Source organism: Phyllostomus discolor, chromosome 15 (genome assembly GCF_004126475.2).
Source record: "Phyllostomus discolor isolate MPI-MPIP mPhyDis1 chromosome 15, mPhyDis1.pri.v3, whole genome shotgun sequence".
Classification (NCBI taxonomy): domain Eukaryota; kingdom Metazoa; phylum Chordata; class Mammalia; order Chiroptera; family Phyllostomidae; genus Phyllostomus; species Phyllostomus discolor.
The window spans coordinates 19,678,276-19,692,530 of NC_040917.2; the positions used below are offsets into that span (position 1 = coordinate 19,678,276).

The window sequence follows — 14,255 nt, forward strand, 5'->3', positions numbered from 1 at the left end:
GTTTTATGTCCATAAAATCATTGCCAAGGCCAATGTGAAGGAGCTTTTTTTTTTCTGTTTTCTTCTAGGAGTTGTATGGTTTTGGGTCTTACAGTTAGGTCTTTAATATATTTTGAGTTAATTTCTGTGAGTGGTATAGTGTCTAGTTATATTGTTCTGCGTGTGACTATTTAGCTTTCCCAGCACTGTGTACCGAAGAGACTAGAATTTTCTTCATCTTCTATCCTTTTTCTCCATCTTTTTTCCATTGAGTGTCCTCTGCTTCCAGGATTGACTCCCAGTTCCCAGAGTTACTTGCTGGTTAAATTCCTGCAAGTTTCCTAATCTCTTTGCATTTCAGTTTCCATTTTTTCAAATGGAAATAAAAATAATTTATAAGGTTGTTGTAAGATTTATATGAGTAATGCAAGCGCATTATTTAGAACTGGCATGCAGTGCTATCTTAACAAACATTGCTTTAAAACACACAGAGTGGGAAGGAAAAAATACGGAGGGGGATCAACATGACCTTCTGAGTGAATGAATGTGCCCGTGGGTGTGCATTTGTCGGAGGGGGCGGACAGAGTGAGGTGGAAGGAAGAATGTGAGTTAAACTTGGTTTGGGGGCTTAACGACCCTGCAGATAATGGATGACTTGGGCCAAGACTGGGAGCACAGAAATTAGCATGAAGACAAGAAGCTGGGCCAATATCTAATTCAAGGTTGCATCCGGTCAGTTTGAAACGGTAGTGGGCACCTGTGTTTGCGTGGTGAGCAAGGAGGTTGGGATTTCAGATCTAGAGTTTATGATTTAGGAACTATTAATGTGTACATATGAAAAATATTTAATATTTATTGAAAATGATGAGCATTGTCCTAAACATTTTTTTTCATATACGCATTGCTGAATCCTCCCATGATCATTAGTGCATAGGCGCTATGATTAACTACCATATTTTGCTGTGTATAATGTGCAATTTTTGCCCAAACATTTGAGGGGAAAATAAGGACGCGCTTTATACATGGGTGTAATGATTACATGCCATGGGTCTAATAATGGGTATGATAATCCCATGTATAATGCACACAGAACAGAGGTGTGCATTAGACATGGCAAAATATGGGTACAAGCTCAGAAGGGAAGAGTAAAACAGAGCAGGGGAGTAACGTGACCCAGGCCACCTGATTAAGGAGTCTGTGAGCAAAATTGGACTCCAGGCAGTTTGGTTCTGGAGCCAGCATTCTTTGTTCTCCTTGTAGACTGGCCCCAAGGCCACCGTGGAGGCCCTGAGGCGGGTCAGGAGAGCATGGTGGGGGAGAGGGTGCGTCCCGCATGCAGACACGTTCCGGACCTGCCCTTCCGTACGCTCGCTCGGCCTTCTCACTACCAGCTGTTCCCCTTCGTAGCACGAAGTAGGCAGGGCCCAGGTGACGTTAGGCGAGTGAATGAGTGATCAGCTGTTAGAGGACCGGGCTTTGTGTGCACAGAGGGAAGGGAAGTCAACCGGTCGGGCTGGATTTCCCACGTCAAGCCCGTCCTTTCAACAAGGGCCGCACACAGAGGCCACGGACATCTCTGAGCTGCTGCCCAGGAAGTCGGGGGCAGCTGGGCGTGTTTTCAGCAGATGCCTGGGAGACTCGGGTGGGCAGCGCCTGGGGTTGAAAGGTGCTGTTTTTGTCACAGAAGGCGCAGCCGTAAAGGAATGATGCCGGTTTTCTTGTGTGAGTCCTAAACCAGCCATGGAAGTGACTTTAAAAGAGGAATTCCCAACATGTTTAGAGCAATCACAGGATCACTAAGGTAATTACATGTCCTCCCCAAGTGACTGTTTTATAGAGAAACGCGCATTTGGATTTGCACTTTCTGGAGTGTTGAATAAACACCACTGCCATCAGTAAAAGAGCCTCCCTCCATAAATGTGGCTCTTCCAGATGAGAAGGGAAGCACCGGAGAGCAGAGCGCTCATCTGACGTGCGTTCGCTGCTACGTCATTGTGACTCTGTGTTGGGAGAGGAACCGGTCACGTGGGTTCTCTTCTGGGTGCCGTGGCCCTCCTCATCCCAGCTTACATTTGAATCGTTCACAGCACTTGACCTTGACAGGGAGCAGCTCTGCACCGATGCCAAGCCTTGTGATGACAGAGTGGAGCCCTGATAACATGGGGGAGGACCCAGCCACGCCAGTGCTGTGGACTACCCTCCACTAGAATTCCGCAGGGCGTTCCTCACAACATGATCTGACCTGGAGAGAATCCCAGTCCAGGCCATGGTTACCACGGCCCTTCAAGGGTCTGCTGGGTTGTTCCGTCTTGGCTCGGTCTGGTCCGGGCAGATGGAAAACGGTGTCCTGGCCTGACCCGCTGGGCCTCGGTGCAGTGGCTTCATGGCCGGCCGCGTGTGCATTAGGTTTCCCGGATACTGTCAGAGATGTCTGCCCTGCACGCTTCACCCCGTGATAATTACACAGAAAATTAAAAAGAATCAATTCCAGCTTAACAATCTTTTTGCTTAACCAACGTTTTGCTCTGCTTACAGGTCTAATTGCATTAATTCTCATTTTATTTTTCTATACGGTAGGGATCCTAGCCACTTCATTAGATTATTGCAAGGGAGAGCTAGAATTAGAAAAGATATCCTTAACTGTGGGGAAGGTGCCTGCGTTTGAATTTCTCCCGGGGCCCGTTTCCCTTTGGCCATTCAGCCATTCATTTCTTCAACACACCTGCTCTGCCACTTTGTCCCTGAGCAAGCTGAAAATTCCTTACTTTTTGTTTCATTATCTAGTAACAGGGCATGATGGTGATGATGATGATGATGATGATGATAATAATAATAACAATAATGCCAGCTCTCAGGGTTGTTGAAGATTAAATAAAATAAGTTATTAAAGCACTTTCTAAATGGTAAAGAACTACCAATGCACATCTGTTTGTGCTTTTTTATGTTTTGTTTTCATTCTCCTGGTACTTGGGATGAGTCAGTCCTCTGTTATTATCCCAAGTCTGGGGTTCATTTATAGAGCTTGCCACAGGAGGGTCCACGGAGGAGAGCTAAGCATCCTGGGCCCGTGACAGAGTCCAGAGCCGCCATACTCTGGACCTGGACTCAGAATGAGGGTCTTCGGAGCACCAGGCTCCAGTCAGACAAACGCACCGGCCCCAGGCGCACCTCTCTTCTCTGGCCAGTGCTTTGCAGGGTCTGGTGCCCAGGGGAATGAGTGGGGGTTTAAGAACAATGCTGCTGCCTGCCTGCAGCCCTCGGGCGTTCTGACGTCACTGCTGTGGGTGTGAGATGAGCATCGGGGTGTCTGGAGACTTCCAAGTGTCTCCTGTGCGCAGCGAAGTTGGAGACCACTGACACAGGCTACTCCCGGGGGCCTCTTTGTTAGCAGCCTGGTCAAGGGAAGAGCTTAGAAGTTGATCATGGTTACAGATGGATGGATTCGAGTCTTTACTTTCTTCTTCTGGGAAGGTAAATTGGCAAGAATGTAGAAAGGGCGGGAAGAGAATTTTCTGATTCCACTTTCTGTTTCTTTCCCCACCACACTGTGCTGGTCAGTCACCCATCTGTGAGCACCCTCACCCCATTCTTCCTTCTCTTCCGAGCTTTCTGGCAAGACCTGCTGTGGAGCACTTATATACCAGGGTCAGGTGAAGTCAGTGTTAACTTTCTATTTGGAAGGGGGGCTGTTTTAAGCTTAACTATGATCGGAGACCGACATACTTGATTCCCTCATAATAACTGTACACCTAAGGGAGCAGCAACAAGTAAAAGTGGGAGTGTCACGAGAGAGGGGCCCCTGTGGAGCCAAGTGCCCGTGAGATACAGCCTGCAGCCTGTTGGTAGGCTGGCTTTGCCCTCTCTGCTTCCTGGGTTAGCTCAAGACTTTCCATGGAACAGGAGCAGAAGCAGGCAAATCCTCCCCCCTGATAGTAGTGTACTCATTGTGCATTTATGGAGCACCTACTGTGTGCTAGGCCCTAGGAATAAAAAAAATAACAAAAATATCTGTTAGACTAAAGGCATTTACCTAAATGGAACAGCAAAGCCAGGTTATATTAACCAGAAATAAAGGCGATACATGCAATCATACAAGTGTGTGGACGGAGGTGGAAAGGAAGGGGTGATGGACTCCACTGGACAGTCACAGGGAGGAGAGGGGTAGGTGGTGTCCCCAAAATGGTCATCAAGGAGGTGACTTGTGAAGTGTGCAGCTGGGCCCACCTGCCTCTCCCCTGTGGTGATTGCCTAAACTCCAAGGCTGAGCGGTCATTCCCTGCGGACGGCAGGGCAAGCACGGAAGGGGAAGTCCAGGTAGCAAGAAGCCAAATGGCTCGCCCAGGATTGCGAAAGCAGGGAGAGGTAGAAATTAGACTCACACTCAAGTGTCTTGATGCCAAGTTCAATGTTCTTTCCATGACATCAACTTTACTCTGCTGGCTCAGCAACCGGCAGGGCCACGCAGCTGAGAACCTAGGAGTTAACTTGTGGCATCAGATGACATCTTGATTATTTTTCCAGTTGAACCTGGAACTCTCTCTCCCTTCTGCGCACGGGCAGTGAGTGTGTGATCACAGATGGAAACTAGAGCTGTGATGTCTAACCACCGTGCTGAACACCGGCAACTAGTACAAAATAATATCCAATGGTAAATGTAATCGAAAAATAAAATTAAAAAAGAAAGAAAAGAAAGCCTTGAGATGAAAGAACTCCAGAAAACCCCAGATGTACAATAAAATCTGAGATACATAGTTCTATTCAGAAATTTATGGTACAAATACAGGTGTCTATAAATATTTAAAATCACCAACACTATTTTGCCTTGAGTGTCATATAATTTTATATTTTGCAAATTAGATTTTATTCAAATAAATGCAATCTTATTTCAGATGCTCCTGAATCATTTATATTCATAATTCCCCTCACCTTTATTACCAGCATAAGCCACAGAGGATCCACTGAAGATTCACAAGTAGGTGCCTCCAGCCACAGATCTCTTCAGAATGACTCGAAGGGCACTGGACTCTGCCCCACAGCCCTTACGCCCAGCGTGTCCCAAACCAAACTCACTGATTTCCTCCCACAGCCTTTCTCCGCACCTCTCGGACACCCTATCGTTAAGTCAGCTGCCCAAGGCCGACACTAAAGTCTGCTGATTCCAGTTTCCTGCTGGATATTCCTCCTGTCTTCCTCCCCCCACCTCACCGCCACGATTCTGCTTTATGCTCGTTCTTTGCCCCCTACCAGCTGCAGTGGGCTGAAATGCACTCCCCCAAACAAGGAGCGTTTTCCCACACTGCTCCCCCTTTCTTAGCACACAGAGAATTGTCCAGCCAGCTTCCCCAGAACCGGAAACCTTTTCTTGTTTAAATTCAATATTCCAGCCTTTCTGAAAAGAGAAATATGCATTTTCTCTTTTCATTTAAGTGAAATACCTTCAAAAATATATTTTTTGATTATCAATGCCTTTATTGTGTCTCAAGGCCACTGCTCTGAATATTAGTGATTATTGTGTGCTATCCATGTTGAGGTTAGCATGGCATTTGGCTTAAATGATTGTGTTATTCTCTTAAGTCTGTTTTAAAATAAGCTATTCTTATACCAGTAGTTCTTGACCTTTCAGGAGTCATGAACCCTTCTGAGAATGTGAGCAAAGTGGCAGGTCTTCTCTTGAGAACAATGCACATACACGTGTGTGCACACACATAAACACACATGCATTTTGTCTGCAACTTGGAGAGTTTCTTAATTTATCCATAGATGCCTAGAGCTACCATGAAATCTTGATTGAGGACCCCCGCGTTATATGAGATCATTCTCATTTTTTTGCATGCCAGAGGCATGGTATAAATTTCTGTTGTAAATAAATGCTCTAAAGAACTTGGTCCTAGTTGAGTTACTAACTGGAATACTTTCCCACAGTTTGTATCATGTCTTCTGATTCTGGGCTGGCACACGGTGACTGATCTGCAAAGCCATCCTGACTCTGCCCTTAACTCCCCGAGGACATTGTGAAGTCCTGTAACCATCAGCACGTAGCAGAAGCCAGCCTAGATCCTCAGCCAGGAAACCTGAATTCCTGGGTTCATGGGCTCTCCCAATTTTACGTTTCTTCAGAAACACAACTCTGGTGTAGACTAAGCCACATCTGCCATGGTATTTTGTGGCATTGGTGGAATGCCTCCCCTGCGGCTGTTTCGTTTATCCCAGCAAAGACCTGGTGAGAAGGTTGACGAGTTAGGAGCATTCCGTGCGTAGACATGAGGAAGGGAGCACAGAGGGAGGCTAATTCGAAGTCAGGTACATCAGGAAGTGTGCCGGGGGTCCCGTTCTGACTCTGGCCCCCAAGCAGACCTGTGCTCTTCAACTCCTTCACGATTTCGTTCAAGGCATGCACGAGCCTAAGGCATCCAGGCACAAATGGTTGGAGTCATTCATACCAAATGGAGTCTCGGTAGCAATCTGATTATTCTAGAAAGAAAGCTGTAGGCAAGCATGAATGAGGACTAATAACATATGGTTGGTGTGGTGGGATACCGGTACACTAAGTTTTTTATCATTTTATCTCAAATGGGACCATCTTGGCAAAGGTGAATTTGAACATGTTTTTGTATATAAATTAAAAACATTTTTAAATCCTCACCCAAGGGTATTGGGTTTATTGATTTGAGAGAGAGAGAGAGAGAGAGAGGAAGGGAGAGACAGGGAAAGAGAAAAACATAGATGTGAGAGAGAAACATCCATCAGCTGCGTCCTGTACGCGCCCCGACCAGGGATCGAACCCACATCCCAGGTGTGTGCCAAGACTAGGAATCAACCCTGCGACCCTTTGGTGTATGGGACAGTGCTCCAACCAACTGAGCCACCTCGCCAAGACTGTATGGAGGATTTTTTTTGCCCTGAGCTACCCTTCACTATGCTAGGAATTAGAAATACGATCTTTGTTCATTTCACCTGAGTTCCCAGCATATTTTTCATATCATCCAAGAAAACCAGTGTTCCTAGGCTAACCCCTTCCATTTTCTCTCTCTCTCATACTCTGTTTAGACTTGCAGAAGCTCAGAGCTGGACAAAACGTGGGAGTTGGTTAAATATCCCTTGTGCAAGAAGGAAACTGAGGCCCAGAATGACTAATGTGCCAGAGGGCACACACAGATGATCAGCCACAAACCCAACACAAGGTCACAGGTCTCCTGACTTATTTTCCTATTTTTTAAGTGTAAAATTTCATTTTTTGATACTCAGAAAATTCAGTATATAGCAGGGAACTTCTCACAACAGCTAAAAAATCACGGTAAGTTTACAATTGCTTTCCAAATACTACAGTTACATACACACACACACACACACACACACAAACACACTTTTCCTGCCCCCTGCACATTCTCATTAAATTCCACCTCATCCAAATAAGCTTCTCAAATTAAATAATTTTGATCTTATTTGGTTATTTTATAGGGACTCTCCGAAATATGGGGAAATTAGCTTGCAATTTCTCCAGTTAAAGGATAAAACTGTGCTACATAAAACTTTCAATTTCTGTCGCATTGAAAATTGGCACCCTAGCTCTCCAAAGGGCAGTGTGTTGTCAATTAGTGCATCAGAAGCTATTTAATGAGAGCCAATGTTGTACTTGGCACTGTGTTAGGCATACTGGAAGAGTCAGGGAAAAAATTGCATAATCCCATCAGAAAGGAACTGAGAGATGAAGAGGAGTCAAAAAAAAAGTCCCACGGATAGTTGAGGGACAATGATGTCATAGGTAGAAGTGACTGTTGTGGAACAAAGACAGAGAGTGATCAATACACCCAAGAATAGTAACTAATGGCTTTGTGGACAAAGTAGGATTTGAACTTGGCCTTGACTGATGCATTGAATTTGAACAGCAAAGAGGCAGACCAGGGTGTTGAGTGCTTGGGCAATGACATTGGACTAGGAGTTGACACTGGATAGGAGACGGGTGGTGGGTGACCAGCCTAAACCAAACATGCAAGGTTCCAGTCATTTGGAAGACAATTGAATAGGTAGGTAGGTAGGTAGGTAGGTAGGTAGGCGGGCAGAGAGCTTCCCAGTGAGGACTTAAGGCATCTGACCTTGAGTCCCAGCTGTGTAACTTTGGGCAAATCCCTTGACTTCTCTGTGCCTCTGTTCCTTGGCATAAAACACCAATGGCAATAATCCCTCTCTCGTGTTGTTGGGAAGATTTAGATTTACAGGTTCTGTGCACGAGGAAAGGTTAGAACGGGGCCTTCCCAGTGTTCTATCCACCTCAGTCAGCAGTTTCACGCCCTGTGGTTTTCATGGGGAAGTTAAAGGGAACAGGCTACAACGATATTAACTAGCACATTTAGGGTGAAGCCAGAAAATAAAGACCTGAATGCAGAGTCTGAGGCGTCTGAACCCGAATAAACAACAGAGAGCTGCTCATAGGCCGCGCCAGACTCCGGGAAGCTGGGCCTAGAAAGGAGCTAGGTGTTTAGACGTCCAGGGAGCCTGAGGGCGCACCTGCTCCCTTAGCCGGTTGCTTGAACACCTCAGCCCCAGGGAAGGAAACCACTAGGCTGCCTGCGCTGGCGTGCGGAGGGGTGGCAACCAGCATGGAAGGCATTTGGGAAAAAAATGGATTCCCGGGATTAAAGCAAGTCACATTTTTACGGTTCTTTCTCTTAGCAGTGGGCCTTGCAGGGTCCGGTTCTGAGGTTAATAAGTACAAAAGCTGGAGAACCAGGCTGGTAGATTGAATATTAATGAGCCCCTCATGGATAGTTGCTGCAAGTTATCAGTAACATGGGGAGAGGATGGCTACCCGGGTCTGGCCTTGTTTAGAATCCCCCTGGACACCGATAACCCCTAAGCCCTGGCCAGGCCGGCCCGGCTCTTCCTCGGGCCTTCCAAGGAGCCTGATAAGCAGGGCCCGAGAGCTCATGTCTAATTAAGAACAGCGAGGCCCCATGCAAGTTCTGGGATCTGTGTGCTGGTTGGTAGTATTCTGGGACTGCCCGGGATTAAGGGAGGGAAGCTCTTCTCCAATTCTTAGCCTCTGGTCTGTGCACAGTGGCAGTGTCTTCCCTGCGGAATGTGCTGGGGATTCTTGGGCTGGGACTCCAAAGGGAGGGAGAGACCTAGCAAGCTACTTGCTATTTTCACTCAACTGAGCCAACCTGTGAGTCAGGTAAACTGCTTGGAAACCTCTGGCAGCTATCATTGGTGTTAGGTAAGTTCCAGAGTCTTTGCTTTTCAGATTCCACACTCTCCTCCAAGCTTTATTATTATTATTATTATTATTGTTATTGTTATTGTTATTATTATTATTATTGATTGCAGCCTTGGCTTTTGCTGTCATCTTTCAGAAATTTGGAATCAGCAGACACAGTGAGCTTACTAATGTGCCGTGGTGACCAAGGTCAACATGAGACTTGGGGGCTGGGGGAATGTCCTAAGCCCATTCTGGACTCCGGGCGGGGAATCAGTGGTAGAGCAGGGCGAAATGCTTGCCCGGCCAGGCGCTCGATACTTGTTTTTCTGTGCTGTGCACATGGCGACGATGATAGACACAACACTGTGGTGAACAGAAGCCCCAGGAAACACAGCAAGCCCCGCACACGCAGCACGGACTCTGTGGTTACAGAAAGACGCGGTCTCTGCCCTACCTGTCCTGTCCTCAGACCACCTCAGACCCACCTGCACGTTCCCGAAGTAAATGCTGAGGGTTCTCCGGGAGACCTTTCCCACTGATTCTAGCAAACATCATCACAAAAAGGACAAATGCCGCGATTCGCCGGCAATAATATCTTTGTATTTAAAAAAAAAAAAAAAAAACTTTTCTGGCTGTTGTAGAAGAATTCAATTAAAAGCCAGTTATCCTTTCTGTCCTTTCCAACTCCCTCGGTGGGTCAGGTGCCAGGAGTCCCCCCGATTCCCCGCTGTATCTGCGCAGCTCCTCACACAAGGACCGGGGTGCCCCTCTGTCTCTCTCCCTTTCTTCCCTGCCCCCTCCCCATGTTTAAAAGGCTTTAAAGAACATCTCTAGGAGACAAAAATAGCTCCAGTTGTGAGAGGCCTACACCCTGGGAAGGCAACAGAGAGATGCAAGTCAGCAAGTGGCAGCCGCGAGCATGAGTGCCCGGCCGCGCGTGGATGCCCCCGGCTGTCCTGGTGCCGCGTCTCTGCCTGGGCCCGGTGGGTAGAAAGGAGACCGGTTTGCCTGCGGTGGGAGGTGGGTCGCGCCGGTTTGGGGGTCCGGGAGTCGAAGGGACGGAAACCCCGGCATTCGGGGCTGCGGCGGGGGAGGGGGGGTGACGCCGGCTCGGGCTTCCCCTCCCCCCACGGTTTTTAGAATTTATTTTGCCCAGGCGGGGATTGGCGACGGTCAAAAGGGAAGCAGTTGGCACTGAATGTCACCCTGAAGGTAAAATGAAAGACAAAAGATGAACGCATGCTTGCTTTCCGTTTGCAGAGGCTGCGCGGCGGCGGGAGCAGCAGGATTTAAAGGGGCAAAAAACCCACACGCCCAGACACACACCCAGAGGTGCCAATTATGCAAACGCGCAATAACGCAATCGAATCATGACAGTGCCGGGAAGTCTTTTTTCCCATAAAAAATATCGGTATTTATTTTTTTAAAGAAAGAGAGAGCCAGAGGGGGAGAGAAACGCATGCAAACAGAAACGTGCACATACCACGTAACCACCCGAGGAGAACCTGGCAGCCTCTCTCGTCTTCTGCCAAGTTATCATTGAGAAAACAGACAGGCATCATGACGTCCTGGGTCACAGGGAGTGCGGACCGACGCTACCAAGAGAGAAGGGAGGCGCCCGGGCGCTCCGGCTAGCCGCGGGCGCCCCTCTGCCCCTCGCAGCCCGGCTCGGTGAGTGACAGCCGCTCGGGACGCGGGCCCCGGGGGCCAGGCCGGCGCCGCGCCCGCAGGGGCCCAGCGGGTGGCCGTGCCCTTGCCCGCGGCCGGCCGGCCAGCACCCCCTCGCCGGCTGAGGTCGCGGGAGCCCAGTGAAAGGAGGCGTGTGTCAGACGTGCACGGCTCCGGCATGGGGGTTTGGTAGACTTTCCCAGCCACAGACGGCGGCTGGGCTTGCTCCTTTAAAATCCCCGACGACTCACCCGATTACCCTGCCGCAGTTGTGACCCGGCCAAGGTAACTGGTCCACATCCTTCTCATCAACCCCTGGAGACAGACATTTGCATCGGGGGCATTCTTGATTTGCAGTCCTGGTGGCAATCTCTCTCACCACCCCCCTCCCCCTTCACTTGTTTGGAGTGTCTTGGAAAAAAAAAAAAGAGCAGCCCCTTGCTCCAATAACACGGTGCTAAGTGCTGTCCGTCTCCTGTAGTCGTGCCTTCCCACGACTGCAAACCCCCAGCCGGCGTGTGTGCTAGAGACACAGATAAATCCTAATGGCAAGGAGACTTGTTCTTTAAACACCTCTCCCATCCCCCTTCCCGGATAGAGACTTGGGCGCTCGGTAAAGTGGCCGAGAGTGAGGGCAGAGTTAGGACACGCGGGCGGGCAGGGGTGGGGGGAGTCCTCGGGTCTTCTGGAGCCAGGGGCTGTGCGCCGGGGTCGCGGGCAGAGGGCGGCGCGGCAGGAGTTGAGGACTGCTGTCAGGGGCTGGGAAATCCTTCTGGTGATTTCTGCTGCAGTCGTCCTAGGGGTCTCCCTCCTGTCCTCTACGCCTCATTCCCTCTCGGCTCCCCAGCCCCTTCCCCTCCCCCTCCCCTTCCCCAGGGACTCGCTGAAGTTGCCGGGAGGTCACCCACCACCATTTGAAGTATTTCCAACCACCTCCCCACTGCTCCCCCTCAAGTCTGTTAGGAGCCTCTGCAGGATAGAGTCGCCCTCCTGTCCCCCGTGTTTGCTGATGGGAGATTCTTAGAGAAAGACAGAGAGGGCGAAGCTCTCCTCCTCCTCCTCTTCTGCTCCCTGCCTAGCTGCACCCCGCTCCCCCTCCCTTTCCGAGTCTTACTGTGCAATTCTGGAAGAGTCCGGAAGGGCCTGGAGAAACCCCCGCATGCATGCCCGGGCACCGTGGAATGGTGGTGTGTGTGCGCTCCTGTATTGTGCCTGCCTCGGTGCTGCTGTGAACTGCCACCTGGGTCTGCTGAGGCTGGGGGGCACGCTTGCCCTGCTGGTGTTGCACTGCCAGACCAGGGGCCCTACTCCGAGGCACAGGCACACACAGAAAGCCAGTGAGTCTGCTCACACAGACCAGAGGGCAATGTTGAAAACAGCACCTTCTCTCTGTCTCAAAAAAAAAAAAAAAATCTCAGCATAGGAGTTCAGACAAGCTGTTAGGTCCATGCACAACCTCCTACTACTTTCAAAACACTCCTGCCTAATACTTTAAGTGAAGGTCCGAAGACCTGCGGGTGTGTGGAAGTGCTCCGGGCAGCTGAAGACTTGGTCTAGTTTTGAAGTGAAATTCTGCTTTGTTTCTCCTGCTGCCCGGAAACCAGACAGGGGAGTGTGTTTGGAAATGCCCAAGTTCAGGAGCAGCGGGCAGGGAGCGGAGCGGGGAGTGCTGTCAGGGTTGTTAGTGTTGTTTTGTTTTGTTTTGTTTTGTTCTCGGTGCAGTGGATTTGATGTGATCCATGTGAGTTAACCCACCTGGGAGACGCCCGTGTCATTGTGGGAAAGGGAGGGAAATTTGAACAGTTCTCAAATCTGAGCCGAGGAGTCCCTGGTAGAAAGAAGGGATGTAGAAACTGGGACGGGGACGAAGTCACAAGGCCAGGGCCTCTTCTCCTGCAAACTCGAGAAGAATTACGTGTATCGTGAAGCTGGCCTACATGATCCTCCGAACATGTGTGTGCCTCTGTGCATGACTTTGTTATTCTTACATAGCTCATAGCTCTCTAACTTCGCCTGATGTAGAATTGGAACCGTGCATGTTGAGATAACACTGTCACGGGTTCCGGGGACAAACACTGATAACAGATCATTTATTTTCTTTAACCAATCCGAGTAGCATTTAAATCTTCATGCATGGCGTATACGGAAACCTGCCGGTCTTCTTTAGAGGGGGCGAGGGGACCTTCGGACGGGGTCGTGCTTGAACCAAACAGAGCAGATCGATCGATTAGGCTCCCATGTGTGCGCCACTCAGTTTGTTCTGTCCAGTTTTTCCCCAGACATTAAAAGGCTAGCACAGGGCGGGGGCACGTTCTCGCCTTCAACTGAGCACCACTGTCACTGCACCAGTATTGCATCAGGAGTGATCAATAGGGTAGTTTTTCTCGCTGAGTCCGGAGCTTGAATCAGCGGGAGCGCGGCAGGGCGACTGAAGGGCTTGGAGGGAAGCGTGGCTGAGAAGAATGTTCCGGGCTGTGCGCAGGAACCTCGTCCACAGGGACCTCACGGTTGCAGCTAGACTTCTAGCAGGAGCCCGCCAGAGGTGGTGGGTGTAAGTCTGACGGGGGTCCCAAGGGTCTCTCTTTCCTCCTGCGGAGCGTACTGTGCCCACCCAAGGGACGGCTTTCCCGGTGCCTCAGGGCGTTGAACATCTACACAGCCGCCGGGGTCGGTGTGGCACGGGGAAGGGTGCTGTTTGTGAGGTTCTCCTTCTGTTTCCAGCCAGAGCACTACAAGTCGATTTAGCCCTGTCTCATTTGTTTGTTTGTTTGCTTGTTTGTCTTTATTGATAAGGTCTTGTGTGTTTGGCGATGGGAAACTCAGATGAATGGTATCAGAGGAAGTTGAAATTCGCCTTACAGATTCCTGTGAAGTAGGTAGGTTTCAATGAATCACGGAAGACCTGGTTATCCTCGAGAGGGGAATTGATGATATAACGTAGGAATTTTTGTATTTGTTTCAAAATTGTCGGGAAGCTGCGGGAACAGGAAGATTTTGAGGGAAATGCCCAAAGCCACATTAATGAAGAAAAACGCTGGTGGGATACTTTTGAATAATAGATAGCCGAGGCCCTGGTGAACCACAAGATAAAATCTTTACACAGGATTTTTATGGCTTTAAATTGGCTGCATTGTAAACTAAGCTTACTACTCTATTAAGTCATTTCTTCTTTTCAATTATTGAACATTTCTGGCCACCCTATCTTTTGTGGTCTTTTTCTGTGTGCATCCGTAATATGTAGGGTAGTAATTGCTTGTTGTTAGTGTGGGAACTTTGCAACTGGGTTTCATTTTAACTTCTCGCGACAAATATTCCGAAGAATGCACGAAGGGAAAAGACTGTTACGGAAACAGCCCGGACCCTATGAAACGGAGATCACTTCAGCATGCAAAGCACCTGATAGAATTTGAGT

The 14,255-nt window shown here is 49.1% G+C and overlaps 1 long non-coding RNA gene across 1 annotated transcript; it reads right to left on the reverse strand.

Annotated features, from left to right (window-relative positions):
• Positions 1 to 4,367: 4,367 nt before the first annotated feature.
• Positions 4,368 to 11,135, reverse strand: LOC118498293. Its single transcript, XR_004900813.1, has 2 exons — positions 10,659 to 11,135; positions 4,368 to 4,525 (listed from the first exon to the last, which is right to left on the reverse strand). It is a non-coding gene; the product is annotated as an uncharacterized LOC118498293 (long non-coding RNA).
• Positions 11,136 to 14,255: the final 3,120 nt, after the last annotated feature.